This window comes from Colobus angolensis, unplaced genomic scaffold (assembly GCF_000951035.1).
Source record: "Colobus angolensis palliatus isolate OR3802 unplaced genomic scaffold, Cang.pa_1.0 Scaffold74, whole genome shotgun sequence".
NCBI lineage: Eukaryota > Metazoa > Chordata > Mammalia > Primates > Cercopithecidae > Colobus > Colobus angolensis.
In genome coordinates this window covers 11,212,875-11,226,869 of record NW_012121154.1, presented here as the reverse complement: position 1 = coordinate 11,226,869, position 13,995 = coordinate 11,212,875, and the positions used below count along the sequence as shown (strand labels likewise).

At 37.5% G+C, this 13,995-nt stretch overlaps 1 protein-coding gene across 1 annotated transcript in view; it reads left to right on the top strand.

Moving 5' to 3' along the window:
* RELN (reelin) overlaps positions 1–13,995 on the top strand; it is a 536,970-nt gene that overhangs the window by 231,363 nt on the left and 291,612 nt on the right. The window lies entirely within an intron of this gene.

Here is a 13,995-nt window from a genome sequence, read left to right as displayed (position 1 = left end):
CCTGAAGAACACACACTGCAGGTGAGAAAACCACAGACTGTGAATAGAATAGAGCCTGACATTCTCCTTATGTGAGTGTATCCTGAGCACATAGACGGGAGGTTTGTTTGATGGTGGCATCACAGTTTTTCTGCAGCTGTATCCTAGGGAAGAAATTCTCCTGTTTTCTTTCTTTTTTTTTTTTTTTTTTTGAGATGCAGTCTTGTTCTGTTGTCCCTTCTCAGATCTCAACCTCCGTGTTGGGAGATCCACTGCTCTCTTCAAAGCTGTCAGACAGAGTTGTTCGCGTCTGCACAGGCGTCTGCTGCTTCCCCTGTTGTTTTTTAGCTCTGCCCTGTCCCCAGAGGCGGAGTTTCAGTTGAAAATGCAGAAATCACTGGTCTTCTGTGTCGCTCGCGCTGGGAGTTGGAGACTGGAGCTGTTCCTATTCGGCCATCTTGCTCCGCCCCCTCGAGTTTTTCCATCTTTAGTCTGGGGTGCAGGGTTGGCTGGGCTGTATACCCTCAGTTGTTTTGAAAGTAAAAGATGCTTAGGTTAATTCACTAGCTATAAAACAAAAAAAACCTGAAATTATTCAATATTTAGTACTAAACAAAAATTGCTTAATGCTTACCATGTGCCAGACTCTGTTCTAGGCTAGGTCTTGGAATATGCCAATAAACAGAGCAAAGATCTCTGCTGCCATGAAGCCTACATTGCAGTGAAGAGGAGACAGACAATAAATATGAGACATAAGAAATGACTAAATGTGGTACCATGTTAGAAGGTGGCAGGTGTTGTAGGGGGAAGTAGACCACTAAAATATAGCAGGTAAAGAGCATACAGTTGGGTGGAGGGGAAAGAGGCTAATTGCAGTTTGGCAGGTAAGGCAGGTAGACTCACTGAGAAGGAGACATTAGAGCAAAGATCAAAAGGGGATGAAGGAGTTAGCCAAGTGACTATGTGAGGAATTGTCTGAAATGTCAGTAAGTGATTTTAAAGATAAACATTGTGGTGTTTTTTGAAGTACTGTTAGAGAGGACCAAAAAAAGAATAGAGACAATATCAGAATAGACGAAAAACTTGAAAGGATCTAGGAGAAATCAGTTTTTTTGCAGAAATTATCGCTGACCTACCTAAAAAGAGCTGCAGACCTAATACGTCTCTCTCTGAACCACATGAGTACTATTGAAAATGTTAATGTGAGTGTGGTATGTATAGACTTAGGATGAGGACTAGTATTTGAATTTATGCTGTGATCATGTAACTGTATGTTCCTTATCTGTGGATTAGTGATGTAGCTAAGCAAGTTAATTTGACAAAATATACAGTACTTATGAGTGGCAGGCCTAGAATTCCAGTCTCTGGACTCACAGCCCAATGTTGGTTTGATTATACCAAGTAGATTCTTAAAGTTAAAAAAAAAATGAAACATTAAAAACCCTCAGGAACCACAGCCCTAATAAACAAGATTATTGCTACTGCCTAAATTCCCTGAAAACCTTGGAAAGAACACATATACTCTTTGGTGCCCTAAATCTACACAGTTAAGGAAAAAGTGATGTGAGTGCATCAGCATTACTGCCACTGGTCCAGCAGCATGCACACATCACATTGAAGATGGAGCAGGGAAAATAATCGTGTGTGTGTATATTCATTGGCCTGTGAGCTTCTTGGCATACCCTCTTCAAACACACACATTGATTATTTAGCAAGACCAGATGGCAGGCTTAGTGGCCTGACAGCAGTCATGCCCTGTAGTGCCCCCAAAGGGCGCATGCCATTTATAAACCACCCTGGAATTCTCTGTTGTTGTGTTGATGGAAGTGGCTATAACTAAAGGCAAACGTTTTATGTCAGGAGGAAAGAGGTCAGGCTTACAGCTGGCGCAGAAAACCTTGACTGCTTTCTGCGAGGCTCAGCAGTTTTTCAGCTGTTCATCACTCTCAGAACAATGAGTGGTAGAAAGTGTGGCTGTGCTCTCTAAGGGCCCTTGGATCATGGTGGTAGGCAGTATATATGCTTCATCCCAAATGCAAACTCTTTGCAATTTTTAAATCATTTGTATTAAGGATTGGTGAAAGTTTAAACTGTGAGATGGAGAGGGGAAGAGGAGAGTTTAACAAGCAAGTCCATAAAGTGAACGGGGTGTTTAACCTCCTCTGATATTTTTTAGCACTTTAAGTATAACTTTGTACCCAAATATTGTAAAAATTGTAGATCAGATCTACCAAAATCTTCTCTTGGCTATCCTTGGTTATTCAACAGTTTATATTACTAAATATTTTTCCAATACCCTGAAATGCAAAGTCTTTATTAATTCAGACTTGTTTCTCTCTCATTATTAGAATTGGGTTTTAACATGTCTACTTTAATTGCTGAAAAGAAAAATAAATACTGATGTATTTCACTTGAATGTGCCCAGTGTTAAGCATTTGCTAGTCAAAGACATCTGTGCTCCCCTTGGCTATTTTGTAGCTTATATTTCATTTTAGTGGTTACAGCTCCTGTTCATGATATCCCTAGGCTTTGTGATTTATAAACAAAGAGGACTGAATTAACAGGATCAGGGAAAACCATCCAGGAACCCCCATCTTGCTTCAAGGTCTTACAAACTACCCAACAAAGCGAGAAACTAAAGCCCTCCTGGGGCTATGGCAGGCAGAAAGTATCCCTAAGTGATCTGAAGACAAGCATATTAAGGGGAATGACAAAGAGCTGATTCACATGACCATAGTAAAATTTCTTGCTAGTGACTCTGGGGGTGGGTCTGATTATTCTTTTGATTTCCTAAAAAATGGTGTTTAGGACTGGTGCTGTTTATCCCAAGGTGATTGAACATAGATTTAAACAGCCTTCTTTTCAGTTCTGAGGGCTATATACATTCCCACTTGACAGCTTTATCTAGTCCAAAGTCAAAATTCCTAGATTTATGCCCAAGAAGAATTTTGCATTGAGTTATTTTGGGTGCCCATGGAAGAATTTTTTCTACACATGCTGCTGTATAACCTGCTTGATTCCTCCATATTTTGAAGGACAAAGACCAAATTTGGATCTATACAATCACTTGGGGAGGGAGAGCAAAGCTGTTACAAACATACATAACTCATAATTTTGTTTGGCTTGTGAAATATTATTTTATCCAATTTATTAATCCAATGTTATTTTTAATGTACATGTGAAAATTCAGTTGTTTCATGTAAAAATTAATATAGTTTTTTTATAATCAAGTTTTTAAGAGTTGGAGTTCATTGGTATTAATATATGTTGTGCTGTATCCCCAGTGGGCATATGTGAAACACTGTACTAGACCCCAGGGGAGGTGTGTGGCAACATAAGGCAGTCTCCCATCCCATTGCTAAGAAGCTTGTAGTACAGATTTACTAATGCAAACCCAGAAGAGAAGGACCAAAACTCATTTGCAGAAAAATGTAAACTTAGTGGAATGGTGTTCCTCTCATCTCCTTTGAGGCCTTGCTCCAATAATTGTGCTTTCTCTTTCTCATAGCTTCAGTGTCTTCCTCTTCAGTGGCCACCTCCTCCTCTGTGCTTAAATATGCTGAAGCCACTGCTACTTTCACAAATATTTCATCCTGAATTTCCAGTACCCCCAGCCGTGTTTCCTTCTTACACTCCAGCTTCTTGAAAGAGCAGTGATTGGGCTGGGCGCGGTGGCTCAAGCCTGTAATCCCAGCACTTTGGGAGGCCGAGACGGGCGGATCACGAGGTCAGGAGATCGAGACCATCCTGGCTAACATGGTGAAACCCCGTCTCTACTAAAAAAAAAAAAAAACAAAAAAACTAGCCGGGCGAGGTGGCGGGCGCCTGTAGTCCCAGCTACTCGGGAGGCTGAGGCAGGAGAATGGCGTGAACCCGGGAGGCGGAACTTACAGTGAGCTGAGATCCGGCCACTGCACTCCAGCCTGGGCGACAGAGTGAGACTCCATCTCAAAAAAAAAAAAAAAGAAAGAGCAGTGATGTCGCCAGGCTTTCCTCCCAACCCTGCCGTCTGGCCTCTACCGCCAGCACTCCCTGGAAACCATCATCCTCAAGGTCACTGATAACCCACTAGGGTGCCAACTAATCCAGAGGACTCGAATCCTCACCCTACCTGACTTCTCTTTTCTTTCTCAGTTTCCATAATGAGTTGTTCTTCCCACATCACACATTCTGGGGTTGGGCTTCTTTTAGCAATTTTTTTTTTTTTTTTGAGAGGATTCTCACTCTGTTGCCAGGCTGGAGTGCAGTGGTGTGATCTCGGCTCACTGCAAACTCCGCCTCCCAGGTTCAAGCAACTTTGCTGCCTCAGCCTCCCGGGTAGTTGGGACTACAGGCGCCCACCTCCACACCCAGCAGATTTTTGTATTTTTAGTAGAGATGGGGTTTCACCATGTTGGCCAGGATGGTCTCAATCTCTTGACCTTGTTATCCACTCGCCTCAGCCTCCCAAAGTGCTGGGATTACAGGCCTGAGCCACCACGCTCAGCCTTCTTTTTGTGCTTTTATATTGTCCCTGTTGAACTTACTCACACCTATAATTTTCATCTCCCTAACTCTCCACTTGCTTGATGCTTATACAAAGAGTCAAGAAGGTAAAATGATTGCGAGCATAAAATTTGCAGTCACCTGCATACTCTTGAGTTAGAATTTCTGCTCTGGCACTTTCTAGCCATGTAATCTTTCTGAGTCTCAATTCTCTCATCTGTAGAAAAGAGAAAAGGATAGTATCAACTTTTTTGACCATTTCATACCATTCCTAAGAACTGGTACAATATTCTGTGCCCAGAAGGAACACCGTAAGATTGTGAGGATTATGTCATGATGAAGTGCATAGCATAGTGGCTAGCACATACTCTGTAGATATTAGCTCCCACTACTATTACTGGACACTACATTTGGGTGTCATTTAGGTACCATGAACTCAATATATTCCAAACTGAACTTTCCTTCCCCCCAAATCTGTACCCCTCTGTTGCAGTTCTGGTTAGCATCTTCATAATCACCCCAGTCACTAAACAGAGCTCTAGGTAACACATTTCTTTGCTCATTCCTTTTTGTCATCCATGTCTATACCCGGTGTGTCTAAGGCCAATTTACATAATATCTCTTCAACCAACACTTTTCTTTCCATGCCTACTGCCATTTTTTTTTATTCAGGCCTTTCACACATTGATCAAAATGCTCCTGGCCTCAAACCCTATAACTGCCCTCTATTTCCTCCCAGTTTAGCCTGGCTTTCAGAACTTCCCTGATCTGTCCCACCTCTCTCTCTCTCCAACCTCATCTCCACATCCATCACCCTCACCTGACACCAGCCTCTCTATTTCAGTTGGAATAAGTACTTCCTTCATCAGAGATGCCATCCTGACCCTATCACTGTAGATCATTTATGCCAACTCCTTTCCCCAGCATACCTTCCTCAATACCTCCTCTGCTGTCTAACTGATGAAGTTGTGCTTATCCTTAAAGATCCAGCTCAAGTCTCTCCTCCTATATCATCTTTATTTAGGTATTTTACACTCTTTTTCACTGAAGAACTTTACTAGGAGTAGCTTAACAAAACTCAGAGTTGGATAGATGGTATTTGAGATGATGTTTGCTTTATTGCTCAGGGTCCTCTATGAGAAACTACAGAAGAAACTTCTATACAGTCTGTGTACCTGCAATAACTGTCCTTCTCCTGAACAATATGTGTTCTTTAAAGTTATAAACTCTTCTGTTTCTGTAACTTTATGGCTTGAGAACCAAATTGAAGTTCTGAGGGGCATGCATCTTGCATACATATCTCAACACAGCATGTATTATTTTTCTACCCTCATTTGTCATCTTTGATTTCCCCCCCTTTATTGTCTTGTTCAGCTGTCTGCCTTTTTTGTAAGCTGCCTTAAATCTATCTTAGAGCAAGACAGATTGTACAGTTCATCCTTAGGTATGTAAAGGAAAGTAAAAAGAGATATGAAGAAAAGTAAAGGAAGAAGATGACATATGTACAAGCAATAAGGAAGAAAAGGAACAGAGGAGATGATTAGAATTTTCTAACAACAATGGTTTTAGTAATATTGCTTGCTGATCTTATCAGAACCCATTCAACTAGCATTTTGGGAACCGCCATGTATGAGACATTGTGCTCAGCATTGGGAATGCAGAGATATTCAAGATAGAGTCTCTCTACTCACAGGAATTTGCAGTTTGATCAACTCTAATAGCTACTGTCGCCCTTAGGATTATGACTGAGATAAAGAGAAGAAACTTTTCCCCAAAAGGGACCCTTTCCTCATCCATGGGAAGTTAACTATTGTAGTTAAGAGTATCAACTAAGCTTCTATGTACTTGAGGTACTAAGCAAAGTACTTCAACATGTGGGTGGGTTAAATGACTAGAAGTGTATTTCTTAGTCATAAACCAGTTTGAGGATGGGTGGTCTAGGGCTGGCAGAGTGGTTCTGCTGTGCACAGCATGTAGCTTCCATATCTAGGAGACAAGCTGGCTGCTCCAGCACTCACCACCTCCTACAGCAAGGAGGGGAAAGGGCCAAGGAAGCATGCCTATTCCTTTAGGGCATCACCCAGCCCTGAAAGTGACCTTTGTCACTTCTGCTCACCTCATATGGGCAGAACTTAATTACTTTGTCACAGGAAGCTATAGGGGAGGCTGAGAAATAAAGAAGTAAAAGGAGAATAGACATTGGTAAATCTCTAGCAATTTCTGCTGATGTTAACAACAAGGTTTCTTCCTTCTCCTCCACTTCTTCCTCCTCCTTCTTCCTGTTTTGAGCCTTATGATTTTCTTTCCAACCTCTAAATGTTACTTAAAAGCCATACATTCTCAGGGTTTGGGTCAATTTATACCTGCAATTTGTCACATCTGCTCCATCTATGAACTTCATCTCCAAGTTCTCAAAGGTCTAGGATTTTTTAAAAAGTTGCTACACAGCAACAATTTTTTAAAAATTAAAGTTTGGCCAGGCATGGTGGCTCACGCCTGTAATCTCAGCACTTTGGGAGGCTAAGGTGGGTGGATTGCTTGAGTCCAAGAGTTCAAGACTAGCCTGGGCAATGTGGTAAGATCTTGTCTCTACCCAAAAAAAAAAAATTTACTGGTCTTGGTGCTGCATGCCTGTAGTCCCAGCTTCTTGGGAGGCTGAGGCAGAAGGATCGTTTAAGCCCAGGAGGTCGAGATTGCAGCGAGCCAAGATGTGCCACTACACTCTAGCCTGGCCAACAGAGCGAGACACTCTCTCAAAATATAAATAAATATAAAAATAAAAATGTACCAACAATTCAGATGATACTGTTTTGCATTCTGATTTTTCACTTAAAACTTTTATTTATATCATAAACAAATTTTTGAAAAATGTATGGATATCTCCCCAGAAAAGGTGGGGACATGAGCATGGTAAGACAATGAGCCATAATCTTTAATGTTTGAGGCCCCGTTATTTACAACTCCTATTGGAATCTTATCTGAAAGAGTTCTCTATCTCCCAGTTGCAGGTTATAAAGATACATTTTCATTTTGCTCCTATTTCATTTATTTTAGAATATGGAAGATGATAAATTGTTATGAGACACAAGTTGAGGTGGAAAATCAGAAAGAGAAGGAAGAGAAAAATAATCCCTAATATTGCTGGTTCTGTGTATAATTTAGCTGTCTCTGAATATTAAGTAATCTTTTATACTGATCATAAGTATGTTCCTGAACACAGGGAGAACTGTTTTCACTCTAAATTTATAACATTTTTGGAAGCTTAATTATCATACTTGAAGGTCAAATGGTGCTTTATTGCAATAAAATACAAAAAGTAATAAAGAAATTATTCCTGGGGAGATGAAAGTCTAGGTTCATAGCTCATTAAATGCTAACTTCAGAGCCCATGTCTAATTTGTCATATTTAGCTTTGGAAGTTTAATACATTTGAATTTCAAATTAGGTGAGGAGATACCTGAGGCAAAACTACCTAGGGCCTTTGAATTCTAAAATGATTCCGGAGATATAGTCCCCGTAACATAATACCTGTATTTGGAAGAATTGCTTGCCATCTATATATAATGCTTGTCTGACCCAAAGGCTTTTTTTTTTTAAGTAATCAATAATATTACCTCAAAGCTCATTTACCACCTCCTCAATTCATTTTTAGGCATCTTTTCATTTTTCTGCTCCACATATTTACATCTCCATTCTTTGAGTAATTTGTTCAACAAGTTGGCTGAAATTTATTAGTACTACTATAATTTGGAGTCAGATGATTACTTTAAAATTTCCATTCAAAATAAGTCAGTTGAAAGAAAAAAACACATCTATCAAGAAAATAACCTTTGGGGGAATTAAACACAACCTCATTCTTTCTAATATGCCTACTTCAGGCTGCTGTGATCTATGAGATTCTGGCAGGTTCAACTTTTGAAAGAGCATATGCACAGAAATGCTTCTTAAGAAATGAAGCTTTTTTTTTTTTTTTAACTTTTAGCATGTAATTTGTCTCCTGGACTAATTGAATTGATGATGGGAGGAATTTAGACTTCAATTTAATATTGAGATACCATCTAAGGATCCACATTTATAATATTTATTTTGAAAGGCCCAATAGTTTAAGCTATTAAAATGTTATTAAGAAAAGTATGACTGTGAGCACCAATAACCAAATGTAGTCACAGAAGCTAATGTGGAGATATTTGCTGCCTGTTTTAGTTTACAGAAATGTTCTAACTTTCATTTCTGTCTGCAAAGCTTAGCTGATGCTAATGCAAGAGAAACTGTCATAAAGATAAGCCACTCATTATAATCTGTGAGATGCGCTAAATAATTGGAGGTAATTTTGGAGACAAAAATATATTTAGTAAATTAAAGTAATGTTCACAAAGTAAGTCTGTCTAATGACAAGCAATACATTAGTTGCACTTTAAAATTTAAAAAGTGAGTAAAAAGTGGTTCTTCTCATACTTCGATGAAGGCCAGATTAATTCACACCGAGTGAAAATAGTGAGTTTTTAAAAATAATTTTTCACCTTTCCCAAAGATATTCCTTGGGAAAAGACCTACAACTCTTCTGACTAGAACTGTCTCCAACACAGAGACATGTTAACATATATGAACTAAGAGCTTTCCATCATTTATTCAAAAAAGTATCTGCATGCACTTTTTCTGCTTTCATTTTAAGTGAAAAAATAGTAACCTTGTTTAAAGAGACCAAGAAGCATGTTATTCCTTTGAAACTTTTGGTGCTGAATTTACTTGCTTTCATGTTAGGCTCAATCAAGCCTTGTGATGTGAATTGCTTATCTTATGAACTGGGTCTTTCCATGGCTGTTCCATGTAATAATCGTTCACCCTCACTATTTTTTGAATAATTATCTTTATCAAATCTGCACTAGTACAGAGTTATTGTGTTCATTCAAGGCAGTTCCAGTCTCTTTCTTTTGCTAACTTACGGTGATAAATCATTTCAAGAACAGTACAGTTGAATTTTTAAGAAAAGAAGTTCTATAAGCAATCTATTTTTTTCAAACTTTGAAGTACCTTCCAAAAACAATGATTGTTTACTTTTATTCTTAACATGTTTAAGCTTATTAATTTTAAAAATCTATTTTTGTCTTCTTTGCATAGTCTGTGAAATCTTAGTAAAATACATATGTAATCTTCAGGTCACTTAATAGTACTCAAGCATCTAGGAAAATGCTCGGCTAAGGAAAGACTTAGAATGTTGCTGAAGCATATCATTGCTGATCTAAATCTTTGTATTTTTCCAAAACATCATCTGGATAGGCCCCACTGGAGAGAGAATTTGGAGGACAAATAACTTTTAAATGGCACTATCACAAACATCAAAAAGAATCTGGAAAAGAAATCATAAGTACACATTTATGAGTGGTTTTGACACTCATAAGAACATTTATTTACTTATCTAGTATGAAAAAATTGTATTATGCTGAAAACTTTAAAGTTTCATTTTTTTCTCATTTAACTGCTCTGCTCTCGAGGGATTTGACTTATGAAATTAAGTAGATTCTCATTTATCAATACTTTCCTAGTAAAAATTGCTACCAATTTGTATTGATAGTTTTAAAGAAGTTTGGCTTTTTCAACTAAAAACAAGTCAAAGTAGGCTAGGCTTTCATTCTGAATCCCTCGCTGGAAAAAAAGCTTTTAGAAAACCTGGTGATTTTAGTGAGATTCTATTGTAATTCCTCCATTCTGTTGGCTTGCTTTTACTTGCTTTTTAGGCAAAGTAGAACCTTCATTTTAACTTACCTGTGTAACATTTTATATTTTATCTGTGGTTTTAAGTAAGTTAATTCAGTCCGAGGACATTTGGCTTACTCTTTAAGTTATCATGATATATCTAAAGTCAATTTTAAACTGAATTTCCAATTCAGTCTAGTTACTTGAACTTGACCAAGCTTTACAAAGGATATAGTTTCTCTAATGTTTGTGAATTTCAATGACATTGTATTTCTGGATAAAGATTACAGAGATGTATGGTTATTCTGAATGAGATTTAAAGTTCATTGAAACACAAATACATTCACATGCAATTTATAACAGGGAAGTCTTAACAGAATTAGATATTCCTAGATTCATCCCATCTGAATGTTCATTCCTAGTTGAGCATCCTACCTTATAGACAAAATATTCACTTCTGAAAAAATGTAGGAATTCAGTTTGATTTATACAAACACTTGATTCCTTATTAAATCATTTATCTTTCCATAAGTTCCTTCCAGCCTCTACGTACAGTTTCATGGGTCTCACCAATGAAACTAAAATAGGACCATATTATGAAGCTTCCCCACAGTGATCTCTCTGGGTACAGAACAACTCCAGCCTATGTTCCTCTCTCTTCAATTCAGTGTTCTCTGACAAGTAGCACCATCCCTAGTGCATCTTCCTCTGTGCACACCTTTGGTCATCTGACCTAATCTTCTTATCACTACCACAGAAATACCTGGAAGAAACTGCGATATCTTTTACACTTCTGTTAAAGGTGTATTCCATCCTATTCTTTCTCTAAAACCAAAACCTACTTCTTTAAGAACATTTCTGTTGTCTCTCATCCTCAGAAACCAAAACTCTCTAGTTTAAGCCATTTGACAATTTTATGTCATTGCTAGATTTTAATCATGCAATTTTAGATTCAAAGGAGCTGAGAAACTAGACAAGATGCAAGGTGGGGTAGGGCATTCTAGGGTCCTGGGAGAGGCAGAAAATCAGTAACAGACCAATAAAATGTTGAGATAAAAACATACAAGCGATCTAGAAAAATTCAATGATTCAATCTAGAGCTAGTTCAATGGCAGAGGAACAGGAAAGGTAGACTTGGAGATTGCCATTGGGTAAGCACTTGGACAGTTGACAAATGAGGACCTGTCTAGCAAGCACACGTTTTACATTTAATAAAGGAAAGAGTAAAGGCCTCTATGCCAAGTTCACATAATATAAGAACTTAATAATTCACTCATAGTCACTGGTATGAGGCAAGGCAGGTACTATCCAAATGGGAGTATACTAAATAATGTTGAACTATATCATTCTTCCTCAGGCTACTTTAATTTTTCTGTGGTGCATTTACCTCAGTAAAAGTAAAAAGATGGTGAACTTCCTACAGGCTTAGAAAATTTGTTTAGACTACATAAAACTAGATTGATATGGTCACTTATTGAGAAATGATTAAAATAAACTTCCAGGTGCAGTACTTTACTAGCTTTTGGCCCATTTTTAAACTACATATGTGTGAATCTTTCTCAAGAAAATTTGTACTTTTCCTTTCATTAAGTTTAGCATACTAAACATGTTTCTCTTTTTGAGGAAATAATGTTTAGTTATCTCAGAGAGTGGACATTTTTGTTAAAATATATTAAAACAAATCTTCCTAACTAGTGATTTACAATATGATGTAAATTTGTTGAGTTAAATTAAATCCAGGTAAATACTGACTGGGTGTTGAAGCTCCCCAGACCACTTGTAATAAAGGACTTTTGGACAATGTTATGTGTCTATTCTGTCATTTTTTAAAGGTTTGGATCTTCAATTATTTTCTGAAATATCATAAAATATATTACAACTAAGAATTAGCTTTCAAATAAATTTATTATTTATTGTGACACTATTACCAGCTTTGGCTTATGTCTTGGGTGGACATATTTTCTGCTTTTGAGGAGCCTATTTCTTCTTCAGAGCAAAGATAAGTACTTAACACAGAGAACAGTTCAGCATGCTATAAAAATAAGCAGTGGATTGTGTTGTTTAAACCAGTGAATTTTAAATCTGGCTTTTCATCAGAATCAGTCAAGGAGGTTTTAAAAAATACAACTTCCGAGCCTCCACCCTCAGAGATTCTGACTCAGTGGGTCTTTCTAAAATGTGATGTAGGTGTTTCAGTGAAAGCTCCCATATGCCCAAATAATTTAGCAAAGGTAGATGTCCATTTGAATAAACAATTTAAAGTAAAGCATTTTATAACTTATTCCCTTTATTGGGTTGAGGCCTTAGTCACCAAAGTCATTTAATGTAAAGTAGGCAACAATATGTCTGCAGATATTTTGTTATACATATCTAACCATTGTATTGCATGGTAAATATTTCTAATTAATAATTGCCATAACTTTTCCTACATTTAATTTAACCAATTTATTTCAAAACCTGTGAAATAATTTGAAATTCCATATTGTGTAGACAGGTGTTTTTCCTTTCTTCTTAACACTTTATAACATGAATGCAGAGAATCCCTTTTGCAATATAGCTAACATTAGGCATGGTAAACTATCATATCTTAAGAAACAAAACAAAAAAAAAAACCCTTTGGTCCTCATCTCCATATAAGATCTCATTTCTCACCTTTGCAGCTAACCTTCTAGAAAGAGCAGTTTGCACAGTAGTTGAGTCTAGACTCTGAGGCCAAAATCCCTGAGTTCATCTATAGACACTCCTTAGCACAATGCCTTACTAGCAGGATGTTCTTCATAGATACCAGCTTTATTAAGATTATTTTGGCCTCTCCTTCAACTCTCTTAGCTCTTAAAACTCTTTCTTTTTCTTATTTCCTTAATGGAATGCACTTTTACTCAGTCACCTTTGCTAGCTCGTCTTCTTCCACCTGTCTGTTAAATATACATTTGACTCCACATTTCACTTCTTTCTTTTTATTATCTATTTAGAGACAGGGTCTCACTCTGTTGCTTAGGCTGGAGTGTGATGGTGCATTTTTAGCTCACTGCATCCTCAAACTCCTGGCCTCAGGTGATCCTCCTGCCTCAGCCTCCGGAGTAGCTAGGACTACAGGCTGCACCACCATGCCCAACTAATTTTTAATGTTTTTTGTAGAGACAAGGTATCTTACTATATTGCCCAGGCTGATCTTAACTCTTGGCCGCAAGTAATCCTCTTGCCTCAGCCTCCCAAAGTGCTGGGATTATAGGCATTAGCTGCTGCTCTCAGCCTCACTTCTCTCTTTATACCTTATGTTCTCTCTGATGACTCGGTTTTCCTTTTGTAACTCCACCCCTCCTACTTGATAATGATTTCCTAATTGATATACAGTACAAATGTCCCTCCTAGCTGTAGTTCAGCACTGTGTAATAGAAGTATAATGGAAGCCCCATGTGCAGTTTTAAATATTCTACTAGCTACATCTAAAAACTGGAAAGAAATAGATGAAATTAATTTAATAATGTATTTTATTAACAGAATATGTAAAATATTAAACATTTTGATATAATGTGGTCAATTTAAAACTACTAATGAGATATTTTACATTTTTTGTACTGAATCTCCAAAATCTAGTATGTACCTTACACTTATAGCACATCTTAAGCAATATTGGGCTTGTATTAAGAGTTCATAAAATTGACAATTGAAAAGTAGATCCACATACCCAAGTGTTTCTTACCTACTTAAAGATCTTCCAGTAACTGAATTGAGTATCAAAAAATCATTTTTCTTTAATTTCCAGATCCATCTTTACAAATGTTTTCATTTTTATTAGAAGAGCTGATTTACCTTTAATGCAAAAACATCAGTTTC